The sequence below is a fragment of the Panthera tigris genome, chromosome A2 (assembly GCF_018350195.1).
Source record: "Panthera tigris isolate Pti1 chromosome A2, P.tigris_Pti1_mat1.1, whole genome shotgun sequence".
NCBI lineage: Eukaryota > Metazoa > Chordata > Mammalia > Carnivora > Felidae > Panthera > Panthera tigris.
Window position 1 is genome coordinate 127,779,417 of NC_056661.1, and position 15,035 is coordinate 127,794,451.

A 15,035-nucleotide genomic window follows, 5' to 3' on the forward strand; every position below is an offset into this window, starting at 1 on the left:
GCAAATTGGTGCAGCCGCTCTGGAAAGCAGTGTGGAGGTTCCTCAGAAAATTAAAAATAGACCTACCCTATGACCCAGCAATAGCACTGCTAGGAATTTATCCAAGGGATACAGGAGTACTGATGCATAGGGGCACCTGTACCCCAATGTTTATAGCGGCACTCTCAACAATAGCCAAGTTATGGAAAGAGCCTAAATGTCCATCAACTGATGAATGGATAAAGAAATTGTGGTTTATATACACAATGGAATACTATGTGGCAATGAGAAAAAATGAGATATGGCCTTTTGTAGCAACATGGATGGAACTGGAGAGTGTGATGCTAAGTGAAATAAGCCATACAGAGAAAGACAGATACCATATGGTTTCACTCTTATGTGGATCCTGAGAAACATAACAGAAACCCATGGGGGAGGGGAAGAAAAAAAAAAAAAAAAGAGGTTAGAGTGGGAGAGAGCCAAAGCATAAGAGACTGTTAAAAACTGAGAACAAACTGAGGGTTGATGGGGGGTGGGAGGGAGGGCAGGGTGGGTGATGGGTATTGAGGAGGGCACCTTTTGGGATGAGCACTGGGTGTTGTATGGAAACCAATTTGACAGTAAATTTCATATATTAAAAAATAAAAAAATTTAAAAAAAAATAGTATTTAAAAAATTAGATATAAAATAGTACTCTAGACAAAGCTCTGTCCAATAGAATGTTCTGTGATGATATAAGTATTTTATAATTATTATCTATTGTGGTAGCCACATAGTTCTCAGTTGAGAACTTGAAGTGTTTGAACTGAATTTTTAAACTTATTTAATTTTTATTAATTTAGATTTAATGGCTACAATGTTGAACAACACCACTCTAGGCAGAGAAACCAGCATGAGCAGATGCACTGAAGATTGAGAGCATATGGGAACTTGCTTTGGAGATGGCCACTTCTCTGGTCTGACAGGAACAATGTTAAATGATAAAGTATAAGGTAAGATTGAAAGAAAGTACCTCAGTAGTGATGAAATTTGAAGTATGGTTCGTGAGCAAACGGCCAAGGAAGAATTCTCAAGATGTTGTTGGTGCAAAAAGGTGATTTTTTAAAGCATGGGGACAGGACCCGTGAGCAGAAAGAGCAACACTGGCGTTGTGAGGAGCAACTGATTATGTTCTTTCAAGTTTGTGGAGGGAGGGGAGGTATTGATACCATTGGTCTCCAAGGAATTTCTGGATGTTGAAAGCAGGGTCTCACAGGACCCTGAAGATGTACTATTGTGAAGATAAGGTTGCTTTAGTCTTTAAGGAAATGTAAACATTAAGGCATTAAGGCAACCATAGACGTCTTGGGGAGTGTTATACGCTGCAGGTCTCTGACATCTATCAATGGGCTGCAGTCTGTAAGGGAAATTAATTTAAACTACATTTTTCTACATTGCCTTTGTTTCCCTCATCAGTAAGATTTTGGAAGATTTTGCCTATTAGGCCATTATAGATGAGGCAGTGAAAATTTATGAGCAGGTTTGAGTAAAGGCCAACCCAGTGTTTTAGGAAGAAAAGTGGTGGCAGTGTGAGTCAAACCAAAGTGATCAGAAAAGTGGTTACTATAAATGTTTATACGAGTGGTTTTGAGATATTATACTAAGACAAAGGAAGAAAAGATAAAAAGGACAATCGCAAAAAGGACAATTCAGAGATATATGTCTCATATTGCCTTAATTTGTTTCCCCAAACTAAGGAGGGAACATGTGAGTAAAAATTACAAGTGCAAGTGGCCATTTTTGAGGGTTGCTGGAAGAAGGAGGAAAGTGACCAGGGAAAAGATGGCAGCAGGTATTAGGTGTGTGACTAGGCCAGCAATCCATCCAGATGGGTGGCTGAAGTTCATGACTACAGGAAGACTCTGGGTATGGTATAGAATGCATGCCTCAAAATTATCTCAACAAAAGAGTAAGGGCACTGAGACATTTATACACAATTGCCGTCAATCTCTGGTTGAGGGCCATTTCCAGGGGATGTTAATTACCCAGGACTTGTGGCCTATTGCATGCTTGGATGGAACAGTTTTCCATCAGGAAAAACAAAAAACAAAAAACAAAAAAAAACAAAACAAAACCCCTCAAGAATAGAAATGCAGATAATGGGATTTGGAAGCCTTCAGGAATATAATGAAATGGTACCATCTAAAGGATGTAGTCAAGGCTCTGACAAGTGTCTATTACACATATGAACATCATGCTGGGTATGCCACAGGTTTTATAAAATGTCTAAATATCTGCAAACATACTAACAGGTTTACTTCTTAAATATGAAGGTAGATGGTATTCAAGTAAAAAAATCTAAGAATGATAAATACATTTATATTAGAAAAGAAATATGTATGTAGAATACTAACACGTATTTAGTCAAAAAAACATAGATGAGATAACAGACCAGTCCCAATTGAAGCAAACTGTGTTGTTTTTGGAGCCAGTGGCTCTCAGAAAGTTTTCCATGGCTCTTTGGTGTCCTGCCAAGTTTTCACAGTGTGTTCCACTTTTGATAAATATGTGAGGTTTACTGTTGCTATAATTGAGTATATATTCTGTTATGACAATATCCAGTGAGCTGAAAAGTGAGAGATCAGACATAGCATACTGTGAAGCCAGAAACTTGAAAATGTCTTTATTTTATATAACATTTGAGAACTCTACTCCATGAACATAGGCAAGAATTCGGTCAGTGAAATAAAGATTTTAACTTAAACTCTGACACAGTGTAAGACAGTCCAGCTTAATGATTAGGTAACTGAAGATGCTTTTATAGACACCAGGAGTTTTTGTGGCTCTGTAGCAATGACAGTATTTTATTTATTCCTAATATTTTTATGTGATTTGAATCCCTTTATCACTTTGTCACCAGAACTGTAATATTCTAAACTGTACCAGTAAAAAAACAAAATGAAACAAAAACAGTTTGAGAAATGTGGGCTACTATGGGATATGTGTATGTGTGTTATGCAAATGAATCATTAAGTTATTGTGAATTTTTAAATGAATATTAATAACTTTAAAAATATTTTTATTTTTGAGTGCACAGTAGGTAAAGCAGAGATTTTCTTAACTTGGTTACTATTGATTTTACCAACAGACACAGAAATGTTAGTAAGATACATTCATTACAAGTTAGTTGTGGAATGATGGTCAGTACAGGTCTTACACTGTCAAAAATACAATTAATAACCAGGGGCTTACCTCTTGCAAGTAGTATATTTTCTAGGGAATCAAAGTTATTTTGCTAAAAGTTAGATGGTAAATAGATTTTTTATTATAATATATGAGTCATGATTCATTATTGGTTATTAATACTGCTGATCTGGCACTTTCTGTGTCAACTCTGTGTAGAGGTGGGTAGTCTTCTACTGATATTAGGTGCTTCATTTTTCTGCATAAATTTACTCACAATTCATTGGTTATTAATGCATGTTTCTGCCTTTAACATGGAATGTTGAGAAAGTGTGCTTCAAAAATATCTCAAACAAGAGGTGCCTGGGTGGCTCAGTCAGTTAAGCGTCCGACTTTGGCTCAGGTCATGATCTCGTGGTCTGTGGGTTTGAGCCCCGCGTCAGGCTCTGTGCTGACAGCTCAGAGCCTGGAGACTGTTTCAGATTCTGTGTCTCCCTCTTTCTCTGACCCTCCCCTGTTCATGCTCTCTCTCTCTCTGTCTCAAAAATAAATAAATGTTAAAAAAAAAACTCAAACAAGCAAAAAAAATCTCAAACTTACTGCATATCAATAACCACCAAAATTTTAATTGGTCTAAATACTATGTATGAAAGATGGCTTGAAGATGTAGGTACATTTTTCTCCATGTCGTCTAAATGTCAGTCATTTATTTACCACATTCACATTTTTGCCATATCCAACTACCACCTGTACTTAGTATAATTCTTTAAAATAGCTCTATTTATTTATATGAATTTATTTTAAAAGGAAATGTATGTCACTACTGAAAATGGACCATGAAGTTAATTTACTAAGTAAAAAGGCAATTTGTAAAAAATATAAAACACTACTACATTTAAAATTAAAATTAAAATTAAATCAATTTCATATAAATAAAAACAAATTTATTCAAGCTATAAAATAAAGTACCTGAAAATATGTAACTAAATGAGAAGAATGTAATTATTTATGACTGGTCAATAACAAGTGAGATAATCCATTTGATGTGCTTAGATTAAGAAAAAACATAATGTATGCAATATGGGCCATTCTTGCCTTTTTTATTTGTTTGTTATTAATTAATCAGCATTAAGAATTACATGTTTATGTTGTTGAATAGGACAAAGACATTAACTCCCACTCCCTTCTCTGATGTTGTTTGGTTCCTAAAAAAATCCCAAGAATTAGGATTCTTAGCTTAGAATTCCTAAAAAGCTTAGTCTCTATTGATTCAAAAAGCTGTCTAAAGTGATCTTCAAAATCTTATTCTATATGTATCAGTTTAATAGGAAATGTCTGCAAAATAAAGGTAAATGTAGTTTACCTATTCAGTACTACAATCTGGTTTGGGAATATATAAAGGAATTTTAATACTGCCTTTATTAAGTATTACAAGAGTCTCTTTTAATGTTCAAAATCTTTTCTTAAATACATTTTTAATGTGTATTTATTTTTGAGAGAGAGAGAGAGATAGATAGAGAGAGAGAGATAGCATGAGCAGGGGAGGGGCAGAGAGAGGGAGACACAGAATTCAAAGCAGGCTCCAGATCTGAGCTGTCAGCACAGAGCCTGACGTGGGACTCGAACTCACGAACCACGAGTTCGTGACCCAAGCCGAAGTCGGATACTCAACTGACTGAGCCACCCAGGCACCCCTAATGTTCAAAATCTTTAAAAAAAATTTTTTTTAATGTTTTATTTATTTTTGAAAGAGAGAGAGAGAGACAGAGCACAAGCAGGGGAGGGGCAGAGACAGAGAGGGAGACACAGAATCCAAGGCAGGCTCCAGGCTCTGAGCTGTCAGCACAGAGCCCAACACAGGATTTGAACCTGGGAACAGTAAGATCATGACCAGAGCTGAAGTTGGATGCCCAACCAGCTAAGCCACCCAGGTACCCCAATGTTCAAATATTTTTAATGAATTTTTCTAGAAGTTATCCAGACAAGAAAATGATCCAAATTCTCATAGTCAAATAAGCTCCTAAGGTGGATGATTTTTCATCTTTACATATTCTTTCCTTTTTCTTTAGCCATTGATCTTCCCAATGTTTCCTGTATGTATGATTGTGCAACATTGGACTTGTATTTCCAGGCCTCCTTTGTAGCTAGATTTGCTATTTTGACTATTCTGATCAGTGGAATCCATGTGGAAGAAAAGGTATATTTAACTTCCAGAAAATGTACTTAAAGAGAGAAGAAATGTCCTTTCTCTGTATTTTTTCTCCTTCCTTCTGGCTGGCATGCAGATGTGATAGTTTGAGCTAGACTAGCTGTCTTGGACTATGAGATGGAAACCATGATTCAAAAATGATCGGAGAGGAACCAGAAGCTGGAATTACAAAGTAAAGGAAGCCAAAACCTATGCTGGATTTCCCTTTCCCCTTCCTTCCAGCACCCCTTTCTTCTTTTTTTTTAAATATGAAATTTATTGTCAAATTGGTTTCCATACAACACCCAATGCTCATCCCAACAGGTGCCCTCCTCAATTGCCCATCACCTACTTGCCCCTCCCTCCCACCCCCATCAACCCTCAGTTTATTCTCAGTTTTTAAAAACCTCTTATGGTTTGCTTCCCTCCCTCTCTAACTTTTTTTCTGCCTTCCCCTCCCCCATGGTCTTCTGTTAAGTTTCTCAGGATCCACATAAGAGTGAAAACATATGGTATCTGTCTTTCTCTGTATGACTTATTTCACTTAGCATCACACTCTCCAGTTCCATTCACATTGCTACAAAAGGCCATATTTCATTCTTTCTCATTGCCACGTAGTATTCCATTGTGTATATAAACCACAATGCCTTTATCCATTCATCAGTTGATGGACACTTAAGCTCTTTTCATAATTTGGCTATTGTTGAAAGTGCTGCTATAAACATTGGGGTACCTCTTTCTAGCTCATCTCAAAGTAACACAGTTTTCATTTGCTTCTGTAACATGAAGGTGAAGGTATCAGATGGTGGTTATATGAACTTCAAGTCTCTGCTGTTTCTTTGGTTTCAGTTCTCCAGTCTAGAAGGTGATGCATATGGTGTTCTCTTGCATTAAGTCTCTGCTGTTTAGGCTTAAAATGCAAGCAGGGCATGTATTCCTTCCAGCAGTAGTAGCTTCACTGTTAACTTGTTTGGGCCTAGAAGTGTTCTTCATCTGTAAATATGATTTAAAATCTAAGCCATGAATGTTTTATTTATTAAGACAAAAGGTATACATGAAAAAAAATGTTTTGAAAAAGACTCTACATCTTTCTTATTGATAACCGGGAAGTACACAGACCAACAACTTTCTGCCTACATTTATGCATGAGAAAAGTAAGCATTTATTTTTAGCCAATATTATTTTTATGTTTTCCATCACTAAGATTAAGTCAGACAATTGCAAGAGGAACAACTTCCTTTCCATTTTGCAATTATTTCCTACACAGAGGTGTGTAGTTGGAATTTTGATATAAACTTGCCTTAAGAGGTAAAGTAAGATTTAACGAATGGCCAAATTATATCTGTAATATATATACATGTCAGGGTCTATTACTTTTATGTGAGTGGTCATGTAGATTCAAGATTTCATCTAAAAAATTACAAGGATCTTCTTACAAGTTGAATAGATATACGAGAGCATTTCCTATGGAAACCCAAAGAACTTCAGTATGGAAAAAACAGTTGTTCACTCTTACTGCCCATATTTCTACAGAGCTGAGAAACAAAAAATTCAGGAGGCTTCCTTTTATGTTTTTGGAATCTGTAGAAGTTTTATTATATACTGTGTTATTTCTATTAACTCTTCATGCCTAGTTTACATTATGGATTTCTTGCATATATGATAAGGAGTAGATTTTTGTAGATTCAGATGCAAGAGCTTAAATACATGGGACTCTTAAAGTAACAGTGGCTTGGCTACCCACTCTAAGTGACCACTAAAGTACTCCCAGACTATACTGTTAATTGTTATGATACTATCAATACAATGATTTGCTAATATTCCGGGTATAACCTAAATGTGTTATAGCATAATTCAGAAAAAAAAATGATGTTGAATGAGATAAAATAATATTCTTGGAGTTCTGTGGTCACAAAGACATTCTCTCAGTCTTAACCGTTTAGGGTCCAGCATGCTAAGATTTTGCTTTGACTCATTCTAATCAGATGCAGTGACAAACAACCCGGTCAGTGACTTTTAAGCAGAGAGTTTAATTCTTGCTCATTCTACTGTCTGTCATGTCTTTTTCACTTAGAACCAAGGATAACAGTATAACCTTTACCTAGGACACTGCTATTCTCTTGGTAGAATGAAAAAGATAAATGGCAAACCATAGCCTGGTTCTTAAAGGTTTGGTCAGAAATGACACACTTCACAATCACTCACATTTTTTTTTAACCAAAGCAGTGCAAATGGATAGACCTAAATTCAGTGACATTGGGAAATATAATCCTCCCCAAAAGAACAGCATTGTAAATAGGGAAGAAGGTGTCTAAAGATCTATCCTGAGATCTAATCACTCTCATACCGAGGGGATGCTTCAGTCATATCTCCTTGACAACATCATAACTGAATGTCTGGGTCACTAGGCTAATGATTTTGCTAGGAAGGAAGTCCTTGTCTAGGGAAGGTTCTTAATGGTGTGCTCCTGGCTAAAGAATTCTTATAATAAATAAAAACAGAATGTATGGATTTATGAGGTATGGCTCCCTGGAAAATAACACACTAGCTAGTGGGAAATTGGAGATGTTTCATAAAAGTAATGCTCCCTGATATCTGAGTTAATAACTTATGTACCTCAGTTAGAGATCTTGTCTATTCTTGGCCAAGAGTGAATGTCCACCATGGAAAAGAAAGAACCCAGGGAGCTGCTCAGCATGTCTCAGAAGTCTCTTTGTTTTATCTGGTCTCTTGATTATCTGTATCCTTGAAATTATTAGCAGAACCTGATTTTGTGTATGATACCTGACCCATTTGAGTATAATTTGACATTTCACCCCTTTGTGTTACTCAACAAAACATATGGCCAAGCCTGATATCAGTGCAATGAAGGGGAAGCAAATATTTTGAACACTAATGTAATCAACCATGCTTATTGTGCTTATTGATATATTTAGATTCTTCTAATATTCTTCTTCTCTGTATTCTTCTTCTAATATTCTTCTTCTCTTTTTTAAAATGCTTTTCTGTGTCATCTGGGTGGCTCATTCAGTTAAGCATATGTGTCTTGATTTCGTCTCAGATTGTGATCTCACAATCGTGAGACTGAGCCTCGATCCTGAGACTGAGCCCCGCCTAGGGCTCCACACTGGGCATGGAGTCTCTTTAAAATTCTCTCTCCCTCTTCCTTTGCCCCTGCCCAACTTATATGTACATACTCTCTCTCAAAAAATATATATGTATACATAAAAAATTAAAATACTTTTCATTGTGTGCATGTTTTCCTTTTGCTTTCTGTTTGATCAATATTCATTCCTGTTAATATTGGTTTGGAATATATATTTTATTTCTGGGATTTGTTTGGAATTTATATTTTATTTCTGGGATTTACTGGCAACCAGTGATTTTTTTTTTTACTGTTTTGGTAATTTTACCTTTTCCAGAATGTGCTATAGTTAGAATCGTTTAGTATTTAGCCTTTTCAGACTGGCTACTTTCACTTGGTAATGTGCCTTTTCTTATAAGGACACTAATCCCATAGAACCAGAGCTCCACCTTAATGATCTCATTTAATCTAGTCATTTTCTTAAAGGCCTAATCACATGATGGGTATTGTTAGGACTTCAGTGTGTGATTGATGGGGTCCACAATTCAGTCCATAGCAATTATCCTTTTTCCATTGATTTGCCTCTGCTTCTTTGTCAAAGATCAGTTGACTATATTTGTGTAGGTGTTTTCTGGGATCTCTTGTCTATTGCATTGATCTATTTGCCTATTCTTTGGCCAGTACCACACTGTCTTGATTACTGTAGCTTTTTAGTAAGTCTGAAAGTTGGATAATATATGCATATGTATAATATATATGGCATATATGTGACATTTATAATATATAATATACAACATATTATATATTATATAATATGCAACATATATAACCTCCATAAAAGATATGGATGTGTGTATATATTGCCTATTTCTCATGGTATGTGCTTTCTAGTTGTTTGCTTATTACATATAATTTACTTCTTTGATTATTTCTAGTTCTTTGCATGTATGTGTGTGTGCGTGTGTGTGTGTGTGTGTTTTGTTTTGCTTTTTACTTGACCTGCTAGGTTTTCAGATGCATGTAAAACCTCCAATTAATATTGATTTGTCTATTTCTATATGTTCATTATTATGTGTAAATAGCTCAAGGCTGTAATTCTACTTGCATTTACAGTTATAATTATTATATCTTCTTGAATCATTATTTATTTTTTCTACCAAATAAGCTCTTTTTGTCTTTTATGTTTTTTATTTTATAATATATTTCCATTGATATTAAAATTCCCCTTTTTAGGGGCACCTTTCAAGCCCCACGTTAGACTCTGTGCCAACAGTTCAGTGCCTGGAGCCTGCTTCAGATTCTATGTCTCCCTCTCTCTGTCCTTCCCCTGCTCAACTCTGTCTCTCTCTCAAAAGTAAATAAACATTAAAAAAATAAATAAAGTAAAATAAAATTCCCTTTTTTACTCTTATATTTCCCCTACATGGACACAACACATTTGCCTTTTTTTTTCTTGGGTGCTTTTTTACAGTTTTTATGTTAAGTTTAAGACTTCTCAGATTCCTTCTAGTTTTTTATAAGATTAAACTTACACAAGGGAGAGAGAACCCCATGATATTTTATTGTCCTAACAAGTACTAGAAGAAAATAATTCAGTAATTCTCTTTTCACTTACATAACCCATTTTACAATGTATCATACTTTTTTTTTTTTTTTTTTTTTTTTTTTAGTTTTCAGTGACAGTAAATGCATTAATCAGCGATCTTCAAAGAAACAGAAACAACAAGATAGATAGATGGATGGATGGATGGATGGATAGATAGATTTATTTTTAGAGGGAATATAGATTCATATATAGAGAGATGTAGAAAGAATTTGTGTGTGTGTGTGTGTGTGTGTGTGTGTGTGTATTCATCCTAAGATATTCGTTTATTATAAGGTATCATACAGAGACTTATTATAAGTAAGATACTGGCTCATGCAATTATGGAGTCTGAGAAGTTCCACAATCTGCTGTCTGTAAGCTAGAGACCTAGGAAGGCTAGTGGTATATTTCTAAAGCGAGAGAGCCAGCGTGCTGATGGTCTGAGTCGCAAGGTCTGAGAACCAGGAGTGCCAAGGGGAGGAGGAGAATGATATCTCAATTCAAGTAGTCAGGTGATAGAGAGAGAGAGAGAGAGGGGGCGGGAAGAGGGGGGGGGGAGAGAGAGAGAATCCTCCCTTCTGCCACCTTTTTATTTTATTGAGACCCTCAGCATAACAGATCACTTAGTCTGCCAGTTCAAATGCTAATCTTTTTCAGAAGGATTCTCACATTCACACCCAGAAATAATGCCTAACCAGACATGTAGTTATCCCATGATCTAGTCAAGGTGACATGAAATTGATTATCACACTAAATATATGTATTTGTGTATGTGTGTGTATGTACAAGTATAATTCCTAGAAGCCATATATGCTTGTTTCTACTCTGTCTTTTCTTTGTTTCATATGGTGTGATCTGGCATTATTTTTTGTAAACCATATTTTATTCTTTAAGCATTTTAAATAGACTTATTTTAAATGGTCTTTAAAAATGTTTGCCTGCACTATTATCATGCTAATTCTTTTTAAATGTGTGTAACAGCTTTCCATTATGATGGCCCATTTTTTTCTGTGTTTTTAAATTTTAAATGGTAAGTTTATTTTCAGAACACATTGTTTTCTGAATGAATATTATGTTTTGGGGTTGCAAGATTATTTCTGCAAAGCACATTTACATTTGCCTCTACTGGTGTCCTGTTGGTTTTGCTACTTCTAGAACAGTTTTTATGTTGAATCTTTATTTGGGTTGTTGCTGTATTCTCACACTCATAAATGGTGCCTTCTAGTTTTGTCATCTCATGAGTTATTCTTTTATTCGTAGAATCTTATGAAGGTGATAGAATTTTTTTTGCCATGTTTTGTTCCAGTAAGTAATTATTTTTGTCTCCCGTTGGTGAAAAGAACAGTCGTTTGATGCTCTTGGCTTTATAAAATGCGTTCTTTGTTCTCTGTCTAGCTTGGGCTTGGGGCTGCCACTCTTGTAGGCATTATAATCTCAGCCACACACCTTAAAGTTGATATATGAACTATCCCACATCAGCCATTATGGCGATTCCCACTGATGACTCTGGCTTTAAATTCCTTATATTTTCATGACACCTAAAGAATATTTTTTTCCTTCCATGTCAGCTATTCCTATAATTCTTTAATTTTATATTTTATTCAATATCCCTATATGTTTAGAGTGCAAAAAGTGGCATATCAGTGACAGGTTGTTCTACAATATTTACCAGATGGCCTAAGAATACAATGTTTTTGTTAGAGTGGACTCCAGTGCTTTACTCTTTTAGAACTAGTGCTAAGATTATTTCAGATTTATGTCATTCAAAAGAAGATAGTACTATTACTAAACAGGTAAGAAATTATGTGTTTATTTTATTCCAGTTACTTTCAAATAAATTATATATATATATATTATATCAACTCAGTAAAGTAAGTATATTAGATAAGTAAGGGAATTGAAATGTAGAAAATTAATTTGTTCAAGTCACTATAAAATTCATAGAGGATCTATAGTCTCATTCTGGATTCTGAGACCTCAAAAACAGTATGCCAAAGCAATACTACTGAACTAATACCTATGTCACCCCCCACAAAAAAATTATAGCATGATTTGTTAAAATGCTAGAAACAGCAGAATTCCAGAAGGTTCAATAGCATACAAAATCATAATTGCTAAAGTTAGCAATTGACATTCATAACTGCTTATAGCATTCATGTTTTACTTAGGAAAACAGAAATTATTTTATTTTACTCTTCATAGTAATAATTATGGCTTAACTTGGTATAGTGCAATGCACATAGTTTGACCTTATTTAGTATATTTTTTTTTTAATTTTTTTTTAACGTTTATTTATTTTTGAGACAGAGAGAGACAGAGCATGAATGGGGGAGGGTCAGAGAGAGAGGGAGACACAGAATCAGAAGCAGGCTCCAGGCTCTGAGCCATCAGCCCAGAGCCCGACGCGGGGCTCGAACTCACGGACCGTGAGATCGTGACCTGAGCTGAAGTCGGACGCTCAACCGACTGAGCCACCCAGGCGCCCCTTATTTAGTATATTTTTTATAAAAACGAAGAGAAAACATAAATAATAACATGAATTTCTACGTATCAGAGATCATTTTAATATTCTTAATTAAAGAGTGATTCCTTGGGGCACCTGGGTGTCTCAGTCAGTTAAGCGTCCGATTTCGGCTCAGGTCATGATCTCGCAGTCTGTGAGTTCGAACCCCACATTGGGCTCTGTGCTGACCACACAGAGACTGGAGCCTGCTTTGGATTCTGTTTCCCTCTCTCTGCACCTTCCCCACTCACACTCTGTCTGTTTCTCTCTTTCAAAAATAAATAAACATTAAAAAAAAAATAAAGAGTGATTCCTTGAAACAGTAAATGTTAAATGATATTCTACAGAATCAAAACCTATGTAAAAAATTTAAACCTAGAATATCTGAAATAAAATAATTTTTGGAAAAATACTTAAAATGTATTTATTACTATTTCATTTAAAATCTGCTACAGAGTTATACAAAAAATTTTGGGTAGTGCAACTCAAAAAACTAACATCTTTCAGGAGATGATTTTCAATTCCTACTTAACATTTTGAAATATAGTCCTCATAATGTTCACAACTTGTCATCAACCCATGTGATGATGGTACATGATCAAATTTATACATTTGTGGTGTCCACAGTTGGTTAAAAATAGATAGTTTTTAAGAGAGGCTTTATTCTGAGTCTAGTTTTTCCCTAAGCCTTATTCAAGGAGGCTTAAATTCTACCAAAAACAATCTAAAAGAAAAGGTTTTTTCCTCATCAAGAAACCAGTCTCACTATTTTAATCCACATGTCTATAACTGGATTTAAACCAGTTTAAACAAAAGTTTATAATGTAATAGATTATGTTATAATCTTAAGTATGAAGGCCCAGCAATGTTATACGATTCATACAATAGATTTTGATGAAAATGGTACCACTTGGAGTTGAGCAGATCACAAGCTACATATACAGTGTTCAAGGCAACCTTGCATGAAGGAAAGTCTATTTACAGTAACCTACAAGAAGAAAACAAAGAGAATGAATATGAAGACATAACAACACTGTTGACGGCTATGGTACTGTGATTAAGGAGAATCATTTCATTTATTTATTAGGAAATATTGGAAAAATAGAGAAACTATCCAGACCAAACTCTGGCTGTGGACCATTTAATGTTCTCAGTTCTACTACCTCCTCTAGGACAGACACTAAGGTTGTCCATACTGTATGAGAGTGGTATTCAGTTTGGGGCTTCTGAGGCTGGTTCAGATTGTTGAATCTGTGCTAGGTGGTTTGTACATACGTTCTGATGTAATCATCATGACAAGCATGAGAAGCATTTTCATGAGCTCTGTATAATTGCTAAGAAAGCTGAAATTTAGGAATATTAAGGCCTTTCTCATGTTTTGGTGTCTGGGTTTGCCCCAGTATCTGTTCTTCCTGCTATGCTTCCTACTATGCACTCATGAGAACTTGAAGAATTAGTTGGTTTCGCTTTCACCTAATGTGTTGTGAAAACATAATATAGATATGCTATAATTAATATTTACAGTTTTTTGGTAAAATAAGTTCATCTTTTATACTGATGTCACTTTTTTTTCAGTTATTCCTTATGCCTTTGCTCGTTCAAACTCACTTTTATGTAATTTATATCTAAACTCTTCTAAAGCAAGCAATATGTACTTGTCACAAACCATTTCTTTGCCACTCCCTTCTTATTCCTGAAATTTGATTTCCAGCTTCAATGACTTTCTCAAATAGTGATTTTTTTTTCATCCTTGTTCTACTTGACTTTTCGGTAACGTTAAGTGTAGGGCATCTTTAGAAATCTACTCCTGTTTTTAGCTCCTTTTATTTGCATGACCCTGAAGAGGTCCTATAATTGTCAACTGTCCTTTTGATCGCTGACCATCCATGCATCCCAAGCCTCCCTCTTGCTTGCCTTGGCTTCGCTAATCCCACTTTCCCCAGTTATCCTCTCCTTTTAAGTAGGATTCCCAAGGCTTAATCTTAAACCATAAATTCTCTCTTTTCTGTGTGTTTCAGTTCCATTGGCATTTAAGTCATAGTCATTGAATCACTTTTATGTTAACACCTTTATTGTTGTCATAATAAATTACTACAGTTTTGGGTGTTTAAAACCATACACATGTATTATCTAAGAGTTCTCTAGGTCTGAAGTCTAGGTCCCTCAGTTGGTTCATGAAATCAATCCATACAGTTGTAGGACTGAGGTTCCCATTTCTTTGCTGGCTGTTGGCCAGGGATCATTTTCAGTTTTTAGAGACTTCTTCCATTCCTTGGAATGTTACCTCCACTCCCCATATACAAAGTCAGCAACAGTGGGTTGAGTCATTCTCATGCCTCCAATCTCTCTGAACTTCCCTTCTGCCTCACCTGTTCTCTGCTTCTCTCCTCAGTGGTGTCTCTCTAACTCTTCTGCCTTCCTCTTCTGCTTTTAGTGGCTGCTGTGATTACATTGAGCCCAACTGAATAATCTAGGATATTCTTAACTTAAACTGAAATGATTAGTAACCTTAATACCATCTGCAAAATCTCTC

At 35.5% G+C, this 15,035-nt stretch overlaps 1 long non-coding RNA gene across 1 annotated transcript in view; it reads left to right on the forward strand.

Annotated features, from left to right (window-relative positions):
• Nucleotides 1-965, forward strand: part of LOC122234298 — a 151,140-nt gene extending 150,175 nt beyond the window's left edge. The window contains exon 3 of the long non-coding RNA XR_006212063.1: nucleotides 822-965. This is a non-coding gene — a long non-coding RNA (uncharacterized LOC122234298). The remainder of the gene's footprint in view (nucleotides 1-821) is intronic.
• The last annotated feature ends 14,070 nt before the right edge of the window (nucleotides 966-15,035 follow it).